The sequence below is a fragment of the Humulus lupulus genome, chromosome 5, assembly GCF_963169125.1.
Source record: "Humulus lupulus chromosome 5, drHumLupu1.1, whole genome shotgun sequence".
Taxonomy (NCBI): domain Eukaryota; kingdom Viridiplantae; phylum Streptophyta; class Magnoliopsida; order Rosales; family Cannabaceae; genus Humulus; species Humulus lupulus.
In genome coordinates this window covers 159,863,761-159,885,291 of record NC_084797.1, presented here as the reverse complement: position 1 = coordinate 159,885,291, position 21,531 = coordinate 159,863,761, and positions in this window count along the sequence as shown.

The following is a 21,531-nucleotide window of genomic DNA, read 5'->3' as shown; positions in this document are numbered from 1 at the left end:
TAAATGACCTAATTGAGTCTATAAAAGGAGTGCTTAGAGAGAAGATTTCAGTGACGACAGATAAGTCATAAGTCAGATTTTCTGATAGTTTTATATTCTCTCTAAACACAAGTCCTTTTCTAAGCCACTTTGTTATTTTCTCTTCTTCTCTCTATATCTATCTCATGTGTTGAGAATTTCCCACACTAGTCTAGGTGGTTCTAAGGATACATTGGAAGATCGTGAAGAAAATAGAAGATCGGTTCAGTTTCTTGATAATACTCTGCGACAGAGAGGATACAAGAGTTAGAGAAACTGAAGGAAGGACTCTTAATTCCACTGCGTATACTGTAAGTATTCTATTCTTTGTTTCTCTTTGAATTCAATTTTAGAAACATGTTTTAGGCTATCTCGTATTAATTTGTTTAATATTAGATATACATGAAAATAAATAAAGATCCTGTATAAGCTAATCCAACATATATATGTATTCGACTTCGAATCTAATGATCGGTATATCTGAATGAGCTATGAAATAGTTAGGGATGAGGAATGGTGGATGCTAAGTATTATTTTCGGTGTTTATGACTTATTAAATTTAACTATTTGGTGATTACATAACTGTGGGAATATTATTGTTTTATGTATAATGATAAATTATCATACTTTTATTACTAATATTTTTATATCTAATTATAGGAGTTATTTCATTATTTTAACTTATAATTATAGTACGATTTAATATAAATTAAATGATCATTTATAAATACTATTTTTCAACGAGGGTCAAAGTTTGACCTTTGACCACCCAAGTTATGGATATTACAAATATTCCATGGCCTAGGGCTCGGGTCGTGATAAAAAGCATGTTATATGACTATTTGAATATCTGAGATGCATGACTATGAGTATTAGTATGCATGTAGGCCCTGACTAGGTTAGAAGGGCATAATCGTAATTTTGGCCGGTTGAGGGCATAACTATATATATATATATGTGATAAATTGTCAAGACCACATTATTATGTGGATATATTTGTAATCTGTGACTCAAGGCTATCCTAGTGAGCGACTTAGCAAAAAAGTCACGGTGGGGATTTATACCCAGCTCGAGGCAAGCCTGGGGGTATTTATGGGAATTTAGAGAATATATTGGGGTCAATTGTGACATTGAGGAATATAGTTGGTGATTATTTAGGTGTCGGGAAGTAAGTGGTAAATATTAGAGACACTCGAGGAATTAGCGGGAACTGGGTGAAATGACCAAAATGCCCCTAGGTGGATTAAAAGGCTTAGGATTTATGGGAGGGTATTGTGGTCATTTGGCTCATAAAGGATACATGCTATTAGGCTTTATACTTAGTGGATTTTGTAGAAAGGGCTAGAATTCTGAAGGAAAGAAAGGAAAGAAAAGAAAGAAGAGAGGGAAAAAGAGAATTGGAAGTCTTTTTGCTCTCTCTTGGTTTAAGCTCTTCTTCACCATCTCTTGAGGTCTTTTGGGGCAGAAACTCAGGAAGAGTTTGGGCAAGAGCTTGAGGCTAGGATCCCTGTTCTGGTTTAAGGAATTGGCAGAGCAATCCACCCATTTGAGGTAAGGTTCAGGGTAGTTTTTCAGTTTCTAGTTCTTGGTATTGTTGTGGAATTTGAGCTGAGTTTTGGTGGGGAATTTTAGGGAAGTTGAAGCTGAGCTTTGAGTAGGTGAATGCCAAGCTGGTGAGGAGGATAACCTAAGCTAAGCTCATCCAGTAAAGGTAAGGAATTCTAGTTTATGTTATGTGGTTTCAGTTGCTGTTTTGTTGAGTTTCCGAACTTTAGGTTCAGCTATGGTGAATTCTTAGTTTAGGGGTGCATGTGATTGGGTTATGTATGTTTGGGATGCTTGGGATGAGTGGAGGATGTTCGTAGGCTTTGTTTTATTGTTTGGTTGAAGTTTGAAAGATTTTTGGTAAGGTTTGGCTCGGGGAAAATCGAAGGAGGAAAAATGCAAGAGTTGTTGTACTGTGACTAGCGCTACAGCACTAGTCACTGGGCACTGTAGCGCTAGGCCATGTTGTCTGGGGCATTTTAGGCTCTATTTGTAGTGCTGTAGCGCCCATTTTAGAGCACTGTAGCGCTACCCTATTTCCAGGGAAGGGTTTTTGGGTTATTTTCAAGGGTTTTTGCCTGGGGGTTCGGGGTTTGATTCTACCACCCCGTTTTGTGGAATTAGGGCTTCCCGAGGGCTCGGGATTGGTCCCGAGGCTAGGTTTTGGACTTGAGGTCTGGTGATGATTCTGATATATGGTTGTGACTAGGTGTACACTAAGGCTCAAGAGGGATCGTGCTTGAGGATCAATTGAACGAAGCTAGCAAAGTTAAAGGTAAGAAAACTGCACCCGATTATGTGTTTGTGATGGGACTAAGTGCTCCCGATAACTGTATAATGTCATAGATGGTATTACGCCATGGGAAATGTGATAAACAGCCTAAGGGTGCCGTAAATTATATTTGCGCACAGGGCGCGGCTTGGCCACTGGTAGCCGAGGACAGCTTAATATTCACTGAGCTCGGTTTAAGCGGGCCAGAGTCAGTGGGATAAATAGAGGGTGCGGCCTAAAGGCGTTAACCCTAGTTATCATATGTGGATTGATTACTGATGTGGAATGATATACTCGGTATGCTAAATACTTGGATAACATGAATGCTTAAACTGTTGAGTACATGCTTATGCGGTATGAGATATCAGATTGTCTGTTGATTGATTGTGCTTTGTTATTGTGTTTTCTTGTTGGACCTTGGCTCATGGGTGCTACGTGGTGCAGGTAAAGTCAAAGGCAAGTTGGACCAAACCTGAGACGGAGAGTTGCGGGGCTGAATTTACATAGTCTTCTGTTCGGCCGCCACGACCGAGGAGTGGAACAGGACAAGAAATGCTTATCCATATGTTTTGCCTTAGAATGGCTAATCACTGTATTTAAATTTTGAATCTTTTGTAAACATTCTTTAATTATTTCTTTTGGGATCCCATGTAAAAAAGAAAATGTTTATTTAAAAGAAATGCGGCTTTCGAAACCAAAATATTTTAACTCTAGCTCAATTATAGTTTTAGTAACACGTTTCTAACTAAATGACCTGATTAGCAAGTCTTGCACTTTTATAAACACACAGTGTAACGATCTTGGCTATCCAGAACGTTACCACTTGGTATCAGAGCGTCCTAGGTTTAAGGGTTCCTAAAGACTGGCTGGACATGTACATTCACCACGAAAGCCAATCTCGACTCAGGGTTTGGTATATTGTGTATACATGACTATGTGTTTAAATGATTTGAATGAGATATGATTGTTGATATCTGCCTGATTAATAGGGAGCATGAGATACTGATAGGGCCTGGCCCTTGACTATTGCATGATGATATTGAGGCGTGCTTATCAGCACTGCTATGCATGTGAATGAATATATGGATGAATATTTGGAGAAATTGCTATATCTTGGTTGCTTGTGAATGTTTGGGGTTCTAATGGTGGATTATGGAAGGATTATTACCCTGTCATCATAGTCTGATTGCCGAGTCGTTGATTGCAGATTGACTTGGATAATCATGCGTCCAAGAAAATCTACGCGACTAGCCGGCAGGTCTGAGACTAGAGATGATGATTAGGGCTAGACCCCTCCGCCAGTCCCTGAGAACTGGCAGCAGCTTATGGCAGACATGCAAGCTCGGCTACAGAGCCAAGATGAACAGATCCGGGTTCTGCGACAGCAGGCTCCATCAGGGAGTGTTGCCCCTATTATGCCACCTGTAGTTGTACCTGTTGTATATCCGGTAGAGGTTGGGAATAGATGGGAGTCATTGTATGAGCGGTTCAGGAAACTGCAGCCCCCGATCATTGAGGGAGGACCAGATCCACTGAAGGCTGAGCAGTGGATGACCATGATTACTACCATCCTGGAATTTATGAAGGTAGAGGGTTATGACAGAGTGGCCTGCGCCTATATGCTGAGAGAGGATGCCCGAATCTAGTGGGAGATAGGATCACAGACCAGGGATGTTACTGCTTTAACTTGGGAAGGATTTAAGGATCTATTGAGTCAGAAGTACTATAATGTTTCCATCAGGGTGAAGATAAACGAGTTCGTGGGGCTGGTTCAGGGCAGCATGACAGTGTTAGGAGTGTGTCCTAAAAGCATGTAAAGACATTTGTTTTTTCTGTGAATAAATAAATACAATGGTTTATTATTATTGTCATATTTAGATTGTTAAATTATTGTTTGAATAATTTTGTAAATATCAGAAAAATTCCATATTCATTATTGAGGATGTGATCTTGTATTAGTACGAGAGAATTAAGATCACATGAATGAATAAAAATGGTCAACAACGACAAATTAAAGTTATGGAATTCTTTAATTGGAGTTGTAAGTACGGTTTATTGAGTATCATAATGATACAAATAATCTAGATTCGGATTATTGATGTGGTAAGACATCTCGGTAAAGGTGCTTTATATAATATGATTATATATGACATGGATCGATGTGAATTAAAGTCTTTATCCAAAAACCATTTAACAATAAAGACTTGTAATTCATATCATAACAGATGATCATTTATAGATCAACCTAAATCCTGAGTGTTCATGAACTCCTGTTCATGTTTATTAAATCTTTTGATTCACTCGTTAAGGTCTCTTCAAAGAATGAGGCTAATGACTTTTGTTTTGGAGATTTAATATCATGGATGGCTGGGAACATGTATCAACAACACGGAATCTAATCTTTCCTAACGGATCGTATATTAGTTCCCTTAAGGGTTAATTCTGGAACTGAATGATTTTGAGCTCAAATCTATAATTAGATTATAGATTAATTATTCACTAGTGAATTAATGGTACTTAAGGAATAAGAAATAAATTAGAAAGGTTAAATGGTAATTCTTCCATTCTAATTTATGAACTAATTAATTAGAGGGTTGAACTATTGTAAGATGGTTATATCAATGGACGACTTAAGAAAAAGATTTCTGTAAAAGTATATCTATAACATAAAGAGTGCAATTCTGAATTTATAGTGGAGTAATATCAGAATTAATAAATTAACTATTATAATTAAAGAGTTTAATTATTTAGTTTCAATTTATTGGAGCTTAATGTTATAGGTACATGGTCCCCAGAATGGCTCAAACAATCACTGTCAAAGGCAAATACAAAAATGGGTAAAAAGGACTTATGTGATAAGTAAAATATTTTTCTATGTATCAAACATAATTATTGTTTAATTATGTGTAATTAATTAATTAAGAATTAATTAATTATTTGATTTAACAAAAATATAATTAATTTTGAATTAATTTATTTTTGGGATTTTGGTATTTAAATAATAATAAAAATTAGGAAAAATCACATGCATGCACATGCATGTGGTACACGTGTGGCACAGTGCACATGCACTGTGCTACACGCATAAGAGATAGACTTGGTCTCTTGATTCCACAATTTTAGTTATTTAAATATTAAATAAATAATGAGATATTTTGATTTGATTTAAATATTATTATTTAAACAAAAATCTGATAACTGATCAGTTATTTTGAATTTGTTTAAAATAACAAATATTTTAATATATTGGAGATTATTAAATATTGGATATCAGTTTTCACAGAACGTAAGTTTTCAGGGATAGAAAAATATCTAGGATTCTCTCAGAGAAAAAGATCAGTGACAAAACAAAGGTCATTGTTCTTCACAAAACCTAGGTCCAAACTTTATCAGATCTCATGTGTTGAGAATATCTGATAAATAGTTATTGCCTATTATTTGTATAGCGAGCCCACACTCGTTCTTTGGGTGACTGAGAACATTTTGGAAGATCTTGGTGTGAGATCTCAAGGATTCAACCATACGAAAAGATAGCAGCAAGGAAGGACCTGAGGTAATGTTTCTATTCTTGTCCTTGATTCAATATATATATATGAGTGTGAAGAAGTAGATCTAGAAATCTTATGGGATTAATCTGACAATTTGATTGTTGTTCCGTTGCGCATAATCTCTGATTTGATCAATAAAAACCAACAGACAGTTACAGAATATGCCCTAAAGTTTGATAGACTTGCAAAATTTGCACCAGATCTTGTGCCTACCGACGCAACTAGGCAGGACAAATTCATTAGAGGGCTTAATGTTATGATAGCCCGAGATGTGAGAATTACAACAGTACTTTGAGGGACAACTTATGCCAAGGCTATAGAAAAGGCTCTTACCGCTGAGGAAGCGGAAAATAAGATAAGGAGGGAGAGTGCAGTAAGGCGGGAGGGCCGCAAGGCGGTGCCTCCATATTCTGGTTCTGGTAGGGGCAAAGGCCCCAGTGATTTGAAGAGGAAGACTCCTGATGCTTCGATCGCTCTTGGTCCTGATAGGAGAGGTCAGAGTGCTCAGGGTGGCCGTCAGGGAGACGGTGATGCCTGGAGGACTTATTTTGAATGCACGAGGTGTAGAAGACGCCATCCGGGCGAATGTCGAGCTAAGGCCTGTTATGTGTGCGGGGTGGTGGGACACCTCAGGAAAGACTACTCGACAATGAAGAAGGGAGATGCGAGGAAGGTGGACAGCTTGAATCCAGCTCAAGTGTTCACTTTGACGCAGGCGGAGGCCGAGGCTAGCCCCTCGGTAGTGACAGGTCAGCTTTCTAGCGCTGGCTCTCCTTTTACTGTATTGATTGACTCTGGTGCTACACATTCGTTTGTTTCTAGTAAGGTGATTGATAGACTGTATAAACCTAGTAAGTATTGTACTTCAGGGTTTGGGACTATTTTGCCTACAGGGGAACTGGTAGTATCTAGGAGATGGATTAGAGCAATTCCAGTGATAGTTGATGGTAGAGAGTTGTTAGTAGATTTGATTTAGCTGAGTATGGAGGTCTTTGATATGATTCTGAGTATGGATTGGTTGGTTAGATATAGAGCTACTATTGACTGCAGGAAGAAGATGGTGACTTTTGAGCTGGAGGGCAAGGATCCCTTTGTTTTTGTGGGAGCGGTGCATGGACTCCTCGTACCCAGGATATCAGCGCTGAGAGCCAGAGATCTGTTACAAGGAGGGTGTATAGGTTTTCTAGCTAGTGTGGTGGATACCACCAGGGTATCGCCAATAGGACCGGAAGAGACCAGATTGGTTTGCGAGTTCTTGGATGTGTTCCCTAAGGACTTGCCGGGGTTGCCACCGCGTAGAGAGATTCAGTTTGTCATTGAGTTGGCGCCGGGGACAGAGCCAGTGTCGAGGGCACCATATAGGATGGCACCAGCAGAATTGAAAGAATTGAAGATACAGTTGCAGGAGCTTCTGGATTTGGGATTTATCAGGCCTAGCTACTCACCGTGGGAGGCTCCAGTTCTATTTGTGAAGAAGAAGGACGGGACTTTGAGAATGTGTATAGACTACAAGGAATTGAACAAGTTGACTATCAAGAATAAGTACCCCTACCAAGGATTGACGACTTGTTCGATCAGCTACAGGGTAAGACGGTGTTCTCGAAGATTGATCTTTGATCTAGTTATCACCAGCTGAGGATCAAGGACGAGGACATACTGAAGACGGCCTTCCGAACGAGGTACAGGCACTATGAGTTTCTGGTCATGTCATTTGGTTTGACCAATGCCCCAGTAGCCTTCATGGACCTAATGAATAGGGTGTTCAAGGACTTTCTGGATCAGTTCATTATTATCTTCATCAACGACATCTTAGTGTACTCCAGTTCAAAGGCAGAGCATGAGATTCATCTTCGACAAGTTTTGCAGAGGTTGAGGGAGCATCAGCTGTACGCCAAGTTTAAGAAATGTGAATTTTGGTTACCAGAAGTGACATTCCTTGGACATATCGTGGGCGCAGATGGGATTAAGGTGGATCCATCTAAGGTAGAGGCAGTTAGGGATTGGCCGAGGCCAAGGAACGCCTCGGAGGTGCGGAGTTTTCTTGGTCTAGCGGGTTATTACAAACAGTTTGTGGAAGGCTTCTCAAAGATAGCGGCACCGATGACAGAATTGACATGGAAGAATTTGAAGTTTATTTGGTTAGACAAATGCGAAGACAGTTTCCAAGAGCTAAAGCGACGACTTATTTATGCGCCTGTGTTGAGTCTTCCTTCGGGGTAAGGGAAGTTTGTGGTCTATTGCGATGCATCGAGGTCGGGTTTAGGCTGTGTGTTGATGCAGAATGAGAAGGTCATAGCTTATGCATCATGACAGCTGAAGGAGTATGAGCAGTGGTATCCTACCCATGATTTGGAGTTAGCAGCGGTGGTATTCGCAATGAAGATTTGGTGACATTACCTATATGGGGAGAAGTGCGAGGTGTACACTGACCATAAGAGTCTGAAGTATTTCTTCACGTAGAAGGACCTGAACATGAGACAGAGGCGTTGGCTAGAGTTGGTGAAAGATTATGATTGTGGTATTCTTTATCATCCGGGGAAAGCCAACGTAGTGGCGGATGCATTGAGCCGGGGAGGCCCAAGTCAGTTGTACAGTTCCACCCAGATCTCGAGAAAGCTAGCTGATGAGATGGTCAGAGCAGGGCTAGAATTTGTGGTAGGCCGGTTGGCCAATATTACTCTGCAATCGACCTTGCTAGAGCAGATTAAAGAAGGACAGGTTGTAGACGCTCAGTTATAGGAGGTCAGAGAGAATGTCTTAGCGGGAGTAGCTAAGGACTATTCTATTTCTGAGGTTGGTTTACCTCGGTACCAGGGGCGGATTTGTGTTCCAGCTGATGAAGGGATCAGACAAGAGATACTGGATGAGTCTCATACGACGCCGTACTCACTTCATCCGGGTACCACGAAGATGTACTAGGATCTACGAATGTTATATTGGTGGCTCGGGATGAAGAAGGATGTGGTGGAGTACGTAGCCAGATGCTTAACCTGTCAGCAGGTGAAAGTTGAGCATCAGCGACCGGCAGGGTTACTTCAGCCTTTGGGTATTCCCGAGTGGAAATGGGAGGACATTACGATGGATTTTGTGGGAGGTTTACCCAGAACTGTAGGACTTCATGACTCGATATGGGTGATAGTGGACAGATATACCAAGTCAGCCAATTTTCTTCCAGTGAAGTCGACATATACTGTGGATCAGTATGCTGAGTTGTATGTGAGGGAGATCGTACGTCTCGATGGGGTTCCTAAGTCTATAGTATCAGATTGTTATCCCATCTTTACTTCCAAGTTTTGGGGTGGTTTGTAGAAGGCTATGGGGACTCACTTGAAGTTCAACACAGTTATGCTCAGGACGATTCAGGTGTTGGAGGATATGCTCAGAGTGTGTGTGATTGACTTCGAGGGATCATGGAGTAAGTATCTCCCGTTGATTGAATTTTCATATAATAAAAGTTACCAGTCAAAAATTGGAGTGGCTCCCTACGAGATGTTATATGGGAGGAAATGCAGATCACCCATTCATTGGGATGAAATGGGTGAGAGGAAGTATTTGGGGCCAGATATGGTTCAGAGGACAAATGAAGCTATAGAGAAGATTAGAGCTAGGATGCTCGCCTCACAGAGTAGACAAAAAAGCTACGTTGATCCCAAGCGTAGGGACGTGGAGTTCCAAGTTGGGGACCACGTGTTTCTCCGAGTTTCACCATTGCGAGGGGTAAGAAGGTTTGGTAAGAAGGGAAAGCTAAGCCCTAGGTTCATTGGACCTTTTGAGATCTTGGAAAGGATTGGTCAGGTGGCTTACAGGTTAGCTTTGCCACCATCGTTGTCAGGAGTCCATGACGTATTCCATGTTTCTATGCTCCGGAAGTACGTCTCTGATGCGACTTATGTGCTGAGATATGAAGACTTGGAATTGCAGACAGATTTGGCTTATGAGGAGCAACCGGTCTGGATCTTGGATCGAAAAGATAAAGTATTACGGAATAAGACGATTCCTCTTGTTAAGGTATCGTGGAGGAATAGTAGGGTCGAGGAAGCGACCTGGGAGCTTGAGCCAGCGATGCAAGATCAATATCCCAAGTTATTCAGGTAAATTTCGATGACGAAATTCTCATCAGGAGGGGATAGTTGTAATGACCCAAATTTACTAATAGGGCTTAAGGGTCTTGATTAGTGTGCTTGGAGGGCATAACTGGATTATATGTGAATTAATGATTAAAAGAATGTTATATGACTATTTGAATATCTAAGACGCATGACTATGTGTATTAGTATGCATGTAGGCCCTGACTAGGTTAGAAGGGCATAATCATAATTTTGACCCGTTGAGGGCATAACTGTATATATATGTGATAAATTGTCGACACCACATTATTATGTGGATATATTTGTAATCTGTGACTCGAGGCGATCCCAGTGAGCAGCTTAGCGAAAAAGTCACGGCGGGGATTTATACCCAGCTCAAGGCGAGCCTGGGGATATTTATGGGAATTTAGAGAATATATTGGGGCCAATTGTGACATTGAGGAATATAGTTGGTGATTATTTAGGTGTCGGGAAGTAAGTGGTAAATATTATAGACACTTGAGGAATTAGCGGGAATTGGGTGAAATGACCAAAATGCCCCTAGGTGGATTAAAAGGCTTAGGATTTATGGGAGGGTATTGTGGTCATTTGGCTCATAAAGGATAAATGATATTAGGCTTTATACTTAGTGGATTTTGTAGAAAGGGCTAGAATTCTGAAGGAAAGAAAGGAAAGAAAAGAAAGAATAGAGGGAAAAAGAGAATTGGAAGTCTTTTTGCTCTCTCTCGGTTTAAGCCCTTCTTCACCATCTCTTGAAGTCTTTTGGGGCAGAAACTCAGGAAGAGTTTGGGCAAGAGCTTGAGGTTAGGATCCCTGTTCTGGTTTGAGGAATTGGCAGAGCAATCCACCCATTTGAGGTAAGGTTCAGGGTAGTTTTTCAGTTTCTAGTTCTTGGTATTGTTGTGGAATTTGAGCTGAGTTTTGATAGGGAATTTTAGGGAAGTTGAAGTTGAGCTTTGAGGAGGTGAAGGCCAAGCTGGTGAGGAGGATAACCTAAGCTAAGCTCATCCAGTAAAGGTAAGGAATTCTAGTTTAAGTTATGTGGTTTCAGTTGCTGTTTTGTTGAGTTTCTGAACTTTAGGTTCAGCTATGGTGAATTCTTAGTTTAGGGGTGCATGTGATTGGGTTATGTATGTTTGGGATGCTTGGGATGAGTGGAGGATGTTCGTAGGCTTTGTTTTATTGTTTGGTTGAAGTTTGAAAGAGTTTTGGTAAGGTTTGGCTCGGGGAAAATCGAAGGAGGAAAAATGCAAGAGTTGCTGTACTGTGACTAGCGCTACAGCACTAGTCACTGGGCACTGTAGCGCTAGGCCATGTTGTCTGGGGCATTTTAGGCTCTATTTGTAGTTCTGTAGCGCCCATTTTAGAGCACTGTAGCGCTACCCTATTTCCAGGGAAGGGTTTTTGGGTTATTTTCAAGGGTTTTTGCCTGGGGGTTCGGGGTTTGATTCTACCACCCCGTTTTGTGGAATTAGGGCTTCCCGAGGGCTCGGGATTGGTCCCGAGGCTAGGTTTTGGACTTGAGGTCTGGTGATGATTCTGATATATGGTTGTGACTAGGTGTACACTAAGGCTCAAGAGGGATCGTGCTTGAGGATCAATTGAACGAAGCTAGCAAAGTTAAAGGTAAGAAAACTGCACCCGATTATGTGTTTGTGATGGGACTAAGTGCTCCCGATAACTGTATAATGTCATAGATGGTATTACGCCATGGGAAATGTGATAAACAGCCTAAGGGTGCCGTAAATTATATTTGTGCACAGGGCGCGGCTTGGCCACTGGTAGCCGAGGACAGCTTAATATTCACTGAGCTCGGTTTAAGCGGGCCAGAGTCAGTGGGATAAATAGAGAGTGCGGCCTAAGGGCGTTAACCCTAGTTATCATATGTGGATTGATTACTGATGTGGAATGATATACTTGGTATGCTGAATACTTGGATAACATGAATGCTTAAACTGTTGAGCACATGCTTATGCGGTATGAGATATCAGATTGTCTGTTGATTGATTGTGCTTTGTTATTGTGTTTTCTTGTTGGACCTTGGCTCACGGGTGCTACGTGGTGCAGGTAAAGTCAAAGGCAAGTTGGACCAAACCTGAGACGGAGAGTTGCGGGGCTGAATGTACATAGTCGTCTGTTCGGCCGCCACGACCGAGGAGTGGAACAGGACAAGAAATGCTTATCCATATGTTTTGCCTTAGAATGGCTAATCACTGTATTTAAATTTTTAATCTTTTGTAAACATTCTTTAATTATTTCTTTTGGGATCCCATGTAAAAAGAAAATGTTTATTTAAAAGAAATGCGGCTTTCGAAACCAAAATATTTTATCCCTAGCTCAACTATAGTTTCAATAACACGTTTCTAACTAAATGACCTGATTAGAAAGTCTTGCACTTTTATAAACACACAGTGTAACGGTCTTGGCTATCCAGGATGTTACCACTTGGTATCAGAGCGTCCTATGTTTAAGGGTTCCTGAAGACTGGTTGGACATGTACATCCACCGCGAAAGCCAATCTCGACTCAGGGTTTGGTATATTGTGTATACATGACTTTGACTTTGACAGGTGAGTCTCTGCCGTCCGGTGGCTTTTGGTGGCAAAATTTGGGCAGCGAGCTCAACAGAGGATGCGACTTCCATGGTGGCTGGGGAGTGCACTATTTTTGTGAATGGTGGTTGACATTTGGGTTTGACAATAAATGATGTGAAGAAAAAGTTTGGCAAAATAAAATATGGTATTTTTGGTATAAAAACTTGAAAATTCAATATGAAAAATTATGGTATTTCTATAAACTGTTGACACCGTTTTTCGACAACAGTGAATATAGAGCACGTAAACAATAATTAGTTATGGCCAGAAAAATATAATAACAGAAACAGGATTTTTTACGTGGTTCAGCAGTTAACTCTGCCTAGTCCACGAGTCTTTGTTATTAGAACGTAAGATGATTTCTAGAAATTCTTCAAGAATGAATTCTCCAGAGTTTCTCTCAAGATTACAAAATTTTGGTCCTTTTCAAGGGAACAAGACTTCTCTATTTATAGAGGAAGTCTCAGGATACTTTCTCACACGTTTCTGGGAAGTTATCTTTTACATTAATAAACTTAATGGCTTTAAAGCCTGTAACTCCTATATACAAGGAAACGTCCCCTGAAGACCAGGGGCGTGTAACTGACTAATAAATATCCCTTTATTATAGGGAAGTTACAACAACAATATTTCTTAAACGCATGGACTGGGTCTCTTCAAGTGATCTATTAAGCAATTCGAGATCAGTGATCGGCATCATGCCCATCTAAGTCTTTTAATGAAGTACGAGTTGCCTTGTTTTCTCAAGATCAAACCAGAAAGGGTGAATATCACCGAGGCTGCCTTTCCCCGAGCTCACACTCATGCCCAAGCTCGGGCCAATTGATCCGAGGTCACCCCCGAAACGGACGCCTTCCGATGTCTGTCTTTCGAGCTTATAAGAACTTCGAGGTTACCTATCTTCGAGGTTGCCACCACTGTGAAGACTCAGTGCCTAGGCTGCGAACACGTATTCTAAATATTGCGAGCTCACACCTGACGAATCCAGCTTTCGAGATCACAATTCTCAGAGCTCGAAATCTGGGTGTAACATTTTGCCCCCTCAAAAGTATTTGTTCGAATCCTATGAGAAGGAAACTTTTGAACTACTTTCTTCGGGAACTGCACCGTTACACATGTTCGAGTATGGACACGCGTCAGTTGGGTATTGCTCACTCAAATTACTCGAGTACCTTGGAAACCTGCCCACGATCGTTCGCCTACCATCTTTTCGGCACCATCTTGTCATTTATCCCTGGCCGTCTTATTTGATAAGGATCTTGGACAATGGCTCGGATTAATCCCCCTTTTATCACTTCTGATTGTCTATATATAGGGCTTCAGTCATCCTCTTCTTCTTACTTTTACGTTTACCAGAGAAGAAAGAAGAGAGAAAAAGCCAGAGACCAGCCTAGGAAGTTTTCGCATTTTTATGTTTTCCCAGTCAAGGAAGCAAAGGACCGCCAGCCTGTTCGAGATCGTGAGATCATACCTGCCTCTTTAATCATCAGTTTCTCTGCAACCACCATTTTCAGTGTGTAAGTGTCTGATCTTAACTTGTATGTATATCTTCTTTTTCTCTACGCCAGTTTCTGCCATTGTTGCTTCTACATTTCTGGGAATGTGCTGATTTATTCTTTAGTTTGATGTACTAGTATATTTTGATCGATAGATAATCGTTTAGGTTCCCCATTACTGGTTTAGAATCTAGTTCAAATGTAGGAAGACTCGAATATGTTTTTCTTTTTTGGGTTTTCAAATTTTGAACGACATATCTTGTACACCAACATGTCGGGTACAAAATCTTGATTTTAAAGAATGCCCGATACCCAAAAATACCATTTGTAAATAACCGCCACCTTTTTCCCTGGTATTTCGGGATTCTCAAAAATTAAATCCACTTCCTTCCCTTTTTCGTGAAATACACGTCGTGACACTTAATCGGGTCTCCAGGATCGAACTCATCTCGTACCCAAGCATTCCCGAGCTTGTTTCACCAAGCTCGGTATTATTAACTCCTTGCTTTCATGGCCCTCACCATTTTTTCTTTCTTGCTAGATGTCACAGAATCTGGAAAGACGATGGGGGTCGCTGCTTGCAATTCCGTACTTGCCAAAAACTCCAAGCCCAGAATCGCTGTTTGCTCGGAACCAACGTCTGATTCGTGAATACGATCTCGCACGCAAACAGGAAGAAACCCGAAATCACTATCGCCGCCAAATCGTCGAGGTCATAGAAAAGAAGAGAAGAATCCTTCGAGAGGCTCTTTATATGGAATCTGATTCAGGGCCCAGGCCAATCCCCCTTGGTCCTAGGTTAAAAGTGACCATCGCATACAACCCGGGAGAGCTCCAATTCTCACTGATGGGGGAGCCCTCTACCTCGCAGCTGAGGAGGGAGTTCTTCGAGGCCGAGCACTATTGGAGCTCGGTTACCTCACTAGTTCAGATAAATGATATCCTGGCCTTCCACGGTCTCAGACTGTCAGGCTCCTTAAGGTGTCAAGCCTCTACTTCCAACGAGCAAAGTTGCTATGCTCCAGAAGATGGAAATCCTGATAACAAGCTGAGGTATGCGGCTTGGATCCAGGAGCATATGAAGGCAGGAGCGTTACTGCCTTTGAAGTCTTTCTTCAAGGACTTCACGAACTTCGTTGGGTTGGCTCCATTCCAGCTCAACACTAATTTGTATAGGGTTCTGTCTGCCCTAAAATCGATTTACAACGAGTTGAAGTGGGAAGGACCCACGCCTGCAGAGATCTTGTATCTCTTCTGTTTGAATAGCAATCCCTCCCAAGCTCGGGGAGGAGATGGATTTTATTATCTTTCGAGCTACCCGAAGGAGAAAAAGATGTTTCAGGGTCTTCCCAATCATCCTCCTGATTTTAAGAAGGCCTTCTTCTGGACGGATGGCCTGTCTCCATCAAGATGCTATTCGTTCAGACGGATCCGTAAGTACCCCACCTCCTTTATCTCTATGCTCGAACATTTATCTATAGGCTTATACTTAGTTGAAATGTGTTTTATTTTCCAGCCAACTATCGTCGTCCCACTCCTTCTGACGAGATGAAGGAGCGCAGGGAGATCCTGCTCCAACTCCCTTATGGCAGGAGATCGCTCTCATACCTTCTGCATGAAGATAAACTTTGAGCTTGCAGGCTCTTGGGAGATGGCCAGTCCACCTCGGATTGGTCTAACAAAAAATATGACCGCTGGGAGCTTGTGCCCTTTCCAACAGGCGTCCTCCCCCCGAGGAGAGAGGTGAGGCCCCCGCCTCCAGTTCGCCGAAGCAGCCCGCAATCAGGGAACGAGGCCAACGATGAAGCCTCGAGCTCGGGCTCGGATGATCAAGGTACAGTCATCCTAAGCTCGAAAATGTGGTCCCCCACCCTGTTAAAGCACAAACCCGATAGGCTAGTTCTGTGCGAAGACGATAGGAACCACTTTTATGTGTGGACTTGGGTAGATGAACGGGTTCATAGGTTCGATAGCTGGCTTGGGCAATACGATACTAAGTATAGCCTGAACAAGGTATGGAACGGAATAGCCGTCCAATACGGGACCAATGATTATAGGGACCTTTCGAGGTTGACATCCACATATAGAGAAGGTACTCCCCCCGCCTCTTCTGAAGATGGGGGAATTTCATGGTCTCCGAGCTCAAGCTCGGGGGAGAGTTCCAGTTAGGTCTTTCTCTACTTGTTGTTTATTTTTTATCTTCTAAGTTTGTTAGCATTATGCCTAACCTCGATTGGAACTATGCAGGTGCTATGGACTCTGACCTCGCCGTGCTCTTCAGCGATGAGGGAGCTCAAAAGAGTAAGTGCCCGAGAGGCTCGCAGAAATTAGATCGTCCATCTAAAATACCCAAGCGCACTAAGAAGACCCCATCGGTTCCAACTGCTGCGAGCACAGCCGAGGATCCGAATGCCCAGGTCGACGCATCTGTCTCGACCGCGCCTGCCACGCTTCCTCCAGCTACAACTCTCCCAACACTCGGCCAACCCCCGAAGAAACCCTCAATCTCCAAGGCACTCCTGCCGTCAGCCCGACCTCATGTTGAAGAGTTCGTGCTTGATGGTACTGTTGGGACCCACGGAGCCGTACTTGGCTCGGACGTCCTTTCTCGAGTGGGTCAAAGTCTTTCAGGATTCAGCGCTGACCACTGGGATTTTGTGAATAAGGCCCCAGAATGTAATACTCTCTATGATAAGAGTATTGAACTTACTGTCGCGATAATTTTCGTAACTTACCTTTAATTGCTTATGTCTTGGCTTATGCTCTAATTCAATCTCTGTGTTTCAGGCCCTCGTCGTCTCGACACAGCTTAATTATAAGCTGACCAATGAGGTGCACACGAGCATGTCTCTGGCCCAAGAGTCGAGGGATCTCCAGCTTAAAATGGCTGATGAACTCAAAGACTCGAAGGCCGAGCTTGAAAAAATGAAAACTCGTCTTGCGGAGCTGGAGAAGGCTAATGCCAAACTCGAGGAGGAGAAAGTTGCCACTTTCGAGATAATCAAAAATGAGAAGGCCCGCCTTCTTAACGAGTTCAAAGAGAAGAAGGAAAAAGTTGTCGACCAAGCCATGTACAAGATTTGGGTCGATAATGCTGACCTCGACACCAGCTTCCTAGGTCCTCTTGAGGCGAAGTTCGTAGAGCGGTGGAATGCCTGACTTGAGGCAGATGAGGTTGCTCGGGAGGCTGCTCAGGAGGCTGCTCAAAAGGATAGTCATGCTATTCGTCCTGAGGGTTCTAGTGTCGCTGATGCTGAGAAGGCCAAGGAAACTGCTCCTCCTTAAACCTCACCTCGGGGCTGTGTCCCTTTATTTTTGTAACTGCTTCAATTTATGCCCGTAAGGCTGATAGAATTTCTTTTTCTTTTAATACATATGCTTTACATTTCTTGGTTTGAAATATTTTGCACATTTTATATTAAAGAGTCGCGTATGTTTGTTTATTCGCACAAACATAGTCGGGATTTAGGCTCAAGGTTCAATGCCTTCATGCACAATTTTCTCGAATTACCCACTTCCGATCTTGTTATTCGTCAAGGTCGGATATTACTTTAACCATGAACTTCGAAAGTACTTGTATGGTGTGTAATACGAACAGTTTAGTTATATCTCATTTTTTAGTTACTTTTTCTCGTCCTCAGTTATCTCTCCGACGTTATGAGTTTGAAACTATGTTTTGTAAGATACTCCAGCCTCGATCTCGACTTAACTCGAAGTAGGTTTATGTTCCAACTTATCGTCGATTAGTTTTAGCTGGTTTACTCCAAACCTTTTAAGGTCGTGATTGGTTTGTAATCCATACACTTATATTTTTTTTTTTTGTTATATCCAAATTACCCTTGCTCGCGCATTTGGTTACATCCAAACACTTGTATGTTTTTGACAGCTTGGTTATATCCAAACCATCCCAACTGGCGCATTTGGTTATCTCCAAACGCTTGCATGCATTTCGTGTATGTTATTTTATTTTTCAAGCTGATGGTATATATACCAATGATGCCCCCTTAATATCCTATGAGTGTGACCATAGGTTATTAAATTAAGAGAGATTGCAAAAATAAAGAAAAACATAACATATTGAATGAAATAAATCTTTATTTGATGAAATCCAAAAGTAGACAAAATAGTACAGATAAACAAACATGGTTACAGGCAACATCCTTCCTATACTATTGATAGTAAGGTCTTAGGTGTTCGCCATTCCATGCTGGCAGTACCAAGCTCCCATCCAATCTCGCTAACTTGTAAACACTGGGCCGGATGACTGATTCTATCTGGTATGGTCCTTCCTAATTTGGCCCAAGCACGCCAGCTGCTGGGTCTCGTGTTGCCAAGAATACACACCGTTGCACCAAATCTCCCACGCCGAACTTTCGATCCCGAACTCTCTTGTTGAAGTACCTGGTAGCTCGTTGTTGGTAGGCAGCGTTCCTCAGCTGAGCTTCGTTTCCTCTTTCCTCGATCAGGTCTAATGTTTCTTCGAGCTGAGTGTGGTTCGAGCTTTGGTCATAAATGTGGGTTCGAATTGTAGGGATTTCGACCTCAATAGGCAACATAGCTTCGCAACCATATGCCAGAGAGAACGGGGTATGTCCTGTTGATGTTCGAGCTGTAGTCCTATATCCCCATAGGACTTGGGACAATTCTTCGGGCCATCGTCCTTTTGCTTCCTCCAACTTTTTCTTTAGTGAACTTTTGATAGTTTTGTTTACAGCTTCGACCTGGCCATTCGCCTGGGGATGAGCTACTAACGAAAATCTCTTTATTATTCCATTCTTCTTGCAAAAGTTGGTGAACAAGTCACTGTCGAACTGGGTTCCGTTGTCGGATACAATTTTCCTCGGCATCCCATACCAGCATACAATGTTTTTTATCATAGTCAAGGACTTTCTTGGAAGTTATTGTTGCTAACGGTTCAGCCTCTGTCCACTTTGTGAAGTAATCTACGGCAACTACAACGTACTTCACACCGCCCTTACTAGTTGGGAGAGAGCCTATGAGGTCGATTCCCCATACCTCAAATGGCCATGGGGAAGTCATCATGGTCAGCTCGGATGGTGGAGCTCGAGGAATCGTGGCGAACCGCTGGCATTTATCGCATTTCTTTACGTACTCGAAAGAATCTGATTTAATGGTAGGCCAGAAATAACCTTGGCATATGATTTTCTTGGAGAGGCTATGCCCCCCAGTATGGTCTCCACAGAACCCTTCATGAATTTCTTCAATGATCTTCTTGGCTTCGGGTGGAGTCACGCACCGCAGTAGTGGCATGGAATATCCCCTTCTATACAGCTTTCCGTCCAAAATGGTGTAATGGGGAAGCTGATACATTAACTTTCGAGCCTGGTTTCAATCTTTTGGAAGGACTCCGATCTCGAGATATTTGACTATCGGGATCATCCAGGTAGGCTCGGAATCAATCATACACACGTCTTCCTCCCCCGGCTCGTTAATGCTAGGTGCCGAGAGGTGTTCTATTGGCACAACATTTAGCTCATCATTCTCGGTGGAAGTAGCGAGCCGAGCTAAGGCATCTGCATTTGAGTTTTTCTCTCGGGGAACCTGTTCGATCGCATAAAACTCGAAATGTTCCAATGCGGATTTTGCCTTCTCTAAGTAAGCCGCCATTTTTGTGCCACGAGCCTGGTATTCTCCCATGATTTGGTTAACGACAAGCTAGGAGTCGCTGTAGCAATGTATTGCTTTAGCTTTGAGCTCTTTGGCTATACGAAGTCCAGCCAGTAAAGCCTCATATTCGGCCTCGTTATTCGATGCATTGAAGTCGAATCTTAAGGCATAATGAAATTTGCTCCCTGCGGGGGTAATCAAAATGACCCCTGCCCCCGATCCATTTTCATTAGATGACCCATCGACATAAAGTTTCCACAGCTCGTGGGCCGGGGTTATAACTTCATCATTGGTCATGCCAGTACATTCCACTATAAAGTCTGCCAATGCCTGTGCCCTAATTTTCGTCCTCGGGTGGTAGGTGATCTCGAATTTCCCGAGTTCAACCGCCCATTTAAGAAGTCGACCTGAAGCCTCCGGTTTAGACAAGACTTGCCTAAATGGTTGATCAGTCAATACATGGATGAGGTGCGCCTGAAAGTAGGGTCAAAGTTTACGAGATGAATGAATTAAGCTGAGAGCTAGCTTTTCCATTAAGGGGTATCTCAATTCTGCCCCCAGTAATCTTTTGCTGATGTAATATACAGGCCTCTGTACCTTTTCTTCTTCTCGCACGAGCACTGCACTTATTGCGTGTTCGGTAGTGGAAAGATATAAGTACAGTACTTCTCCCGTAATAGGTTTTGATAAGATGGGTGGTTCTGCGAGGTGCTTTTTAAGCTCCTGGAAGGCCAGCTCGCACTCTTCCGTCCATTCAAATTTCTTGCCTCCCCTCAAAAGGTTGAAAAACGAAAGACAACGGTCTGTAGATTTCGAAATAAACCTACTTAGCGCCGCCATCCTACCGGTCAAACTTTGGACATATTTGTGTCTTCGAGGTGAGGGCATGTCGATTAGGGCTTGGATCTTGTCTGGGTTGGCTTCTATTCCACGAGCGTTTACAATAAAGCCCAGGAATTTTCCTGATGATACCCCGAAGGAGCACTTCTGAGGATTTAGTTTCATGTTATACTTCCGGAGCACGCCAAAGCACTCTTCGAGGTCATCAACATGGTTATCGTTAAGTTGAGACTTGACTAGCATGTCATCAACATAAACTTCCATGTTGTTCCATATTTGCTCCGAAAACATCATATTCACGAGCCGCTGGTATGTGGCCTCAGCATTTTTTAGCCCGAATGGCATGACATTATAACAGTATTGCCCCTTGTCTGTTATGAAGCTCGTATGTTCCTGGTCGGGGGCATGCATGGGAATCTGGTTATATCCAGAATAGGCATCCATGAACGACATCAGTCCATTCCCCGCCGTGGCATCCACGAGCTGGTCAATCCTCGGTAAGGGAAAACAGTCCTTCGGGAAAGCTTTGTTGAGGTCCGAATAGTCGATACAGGTTCGCCACGTCCCATTAGGCTTTGGGACCAACACCGGATTGGCTACCCAATCAGGGTAAAAAGCATCCCTAATGAACTGGTTTGCTTTTAACCTGTCGACCTCCTCCTTCAGTGCCTTTTTCCTGTCGTCATCGAGCTGTCTTCACTTTTGTTGCTTTGGAGGGAAGCTTTTATCAATATTTAGCGCGTGGCTCGCTATGTTCAAACTTATTCCTACCATGTACGAATGTGACCACGCGAAGACAACCTGGTTTCTCTTCAAAAAGCAAATTAATTGCTATTTGGTTTCTTCCTGGAGGTGTTTCCCAACCTTTACCTTTTTCGAGGGATCGGACTCTTCAAGCTGGATCTCTTCGAGCTCTTCTAACTGTTCGAGATCAACTTTCTCCTCAACCCTCAGATCGATTTCTTCATCAATCTCCAAGACCGTCCCATCTTTATTCTGAACA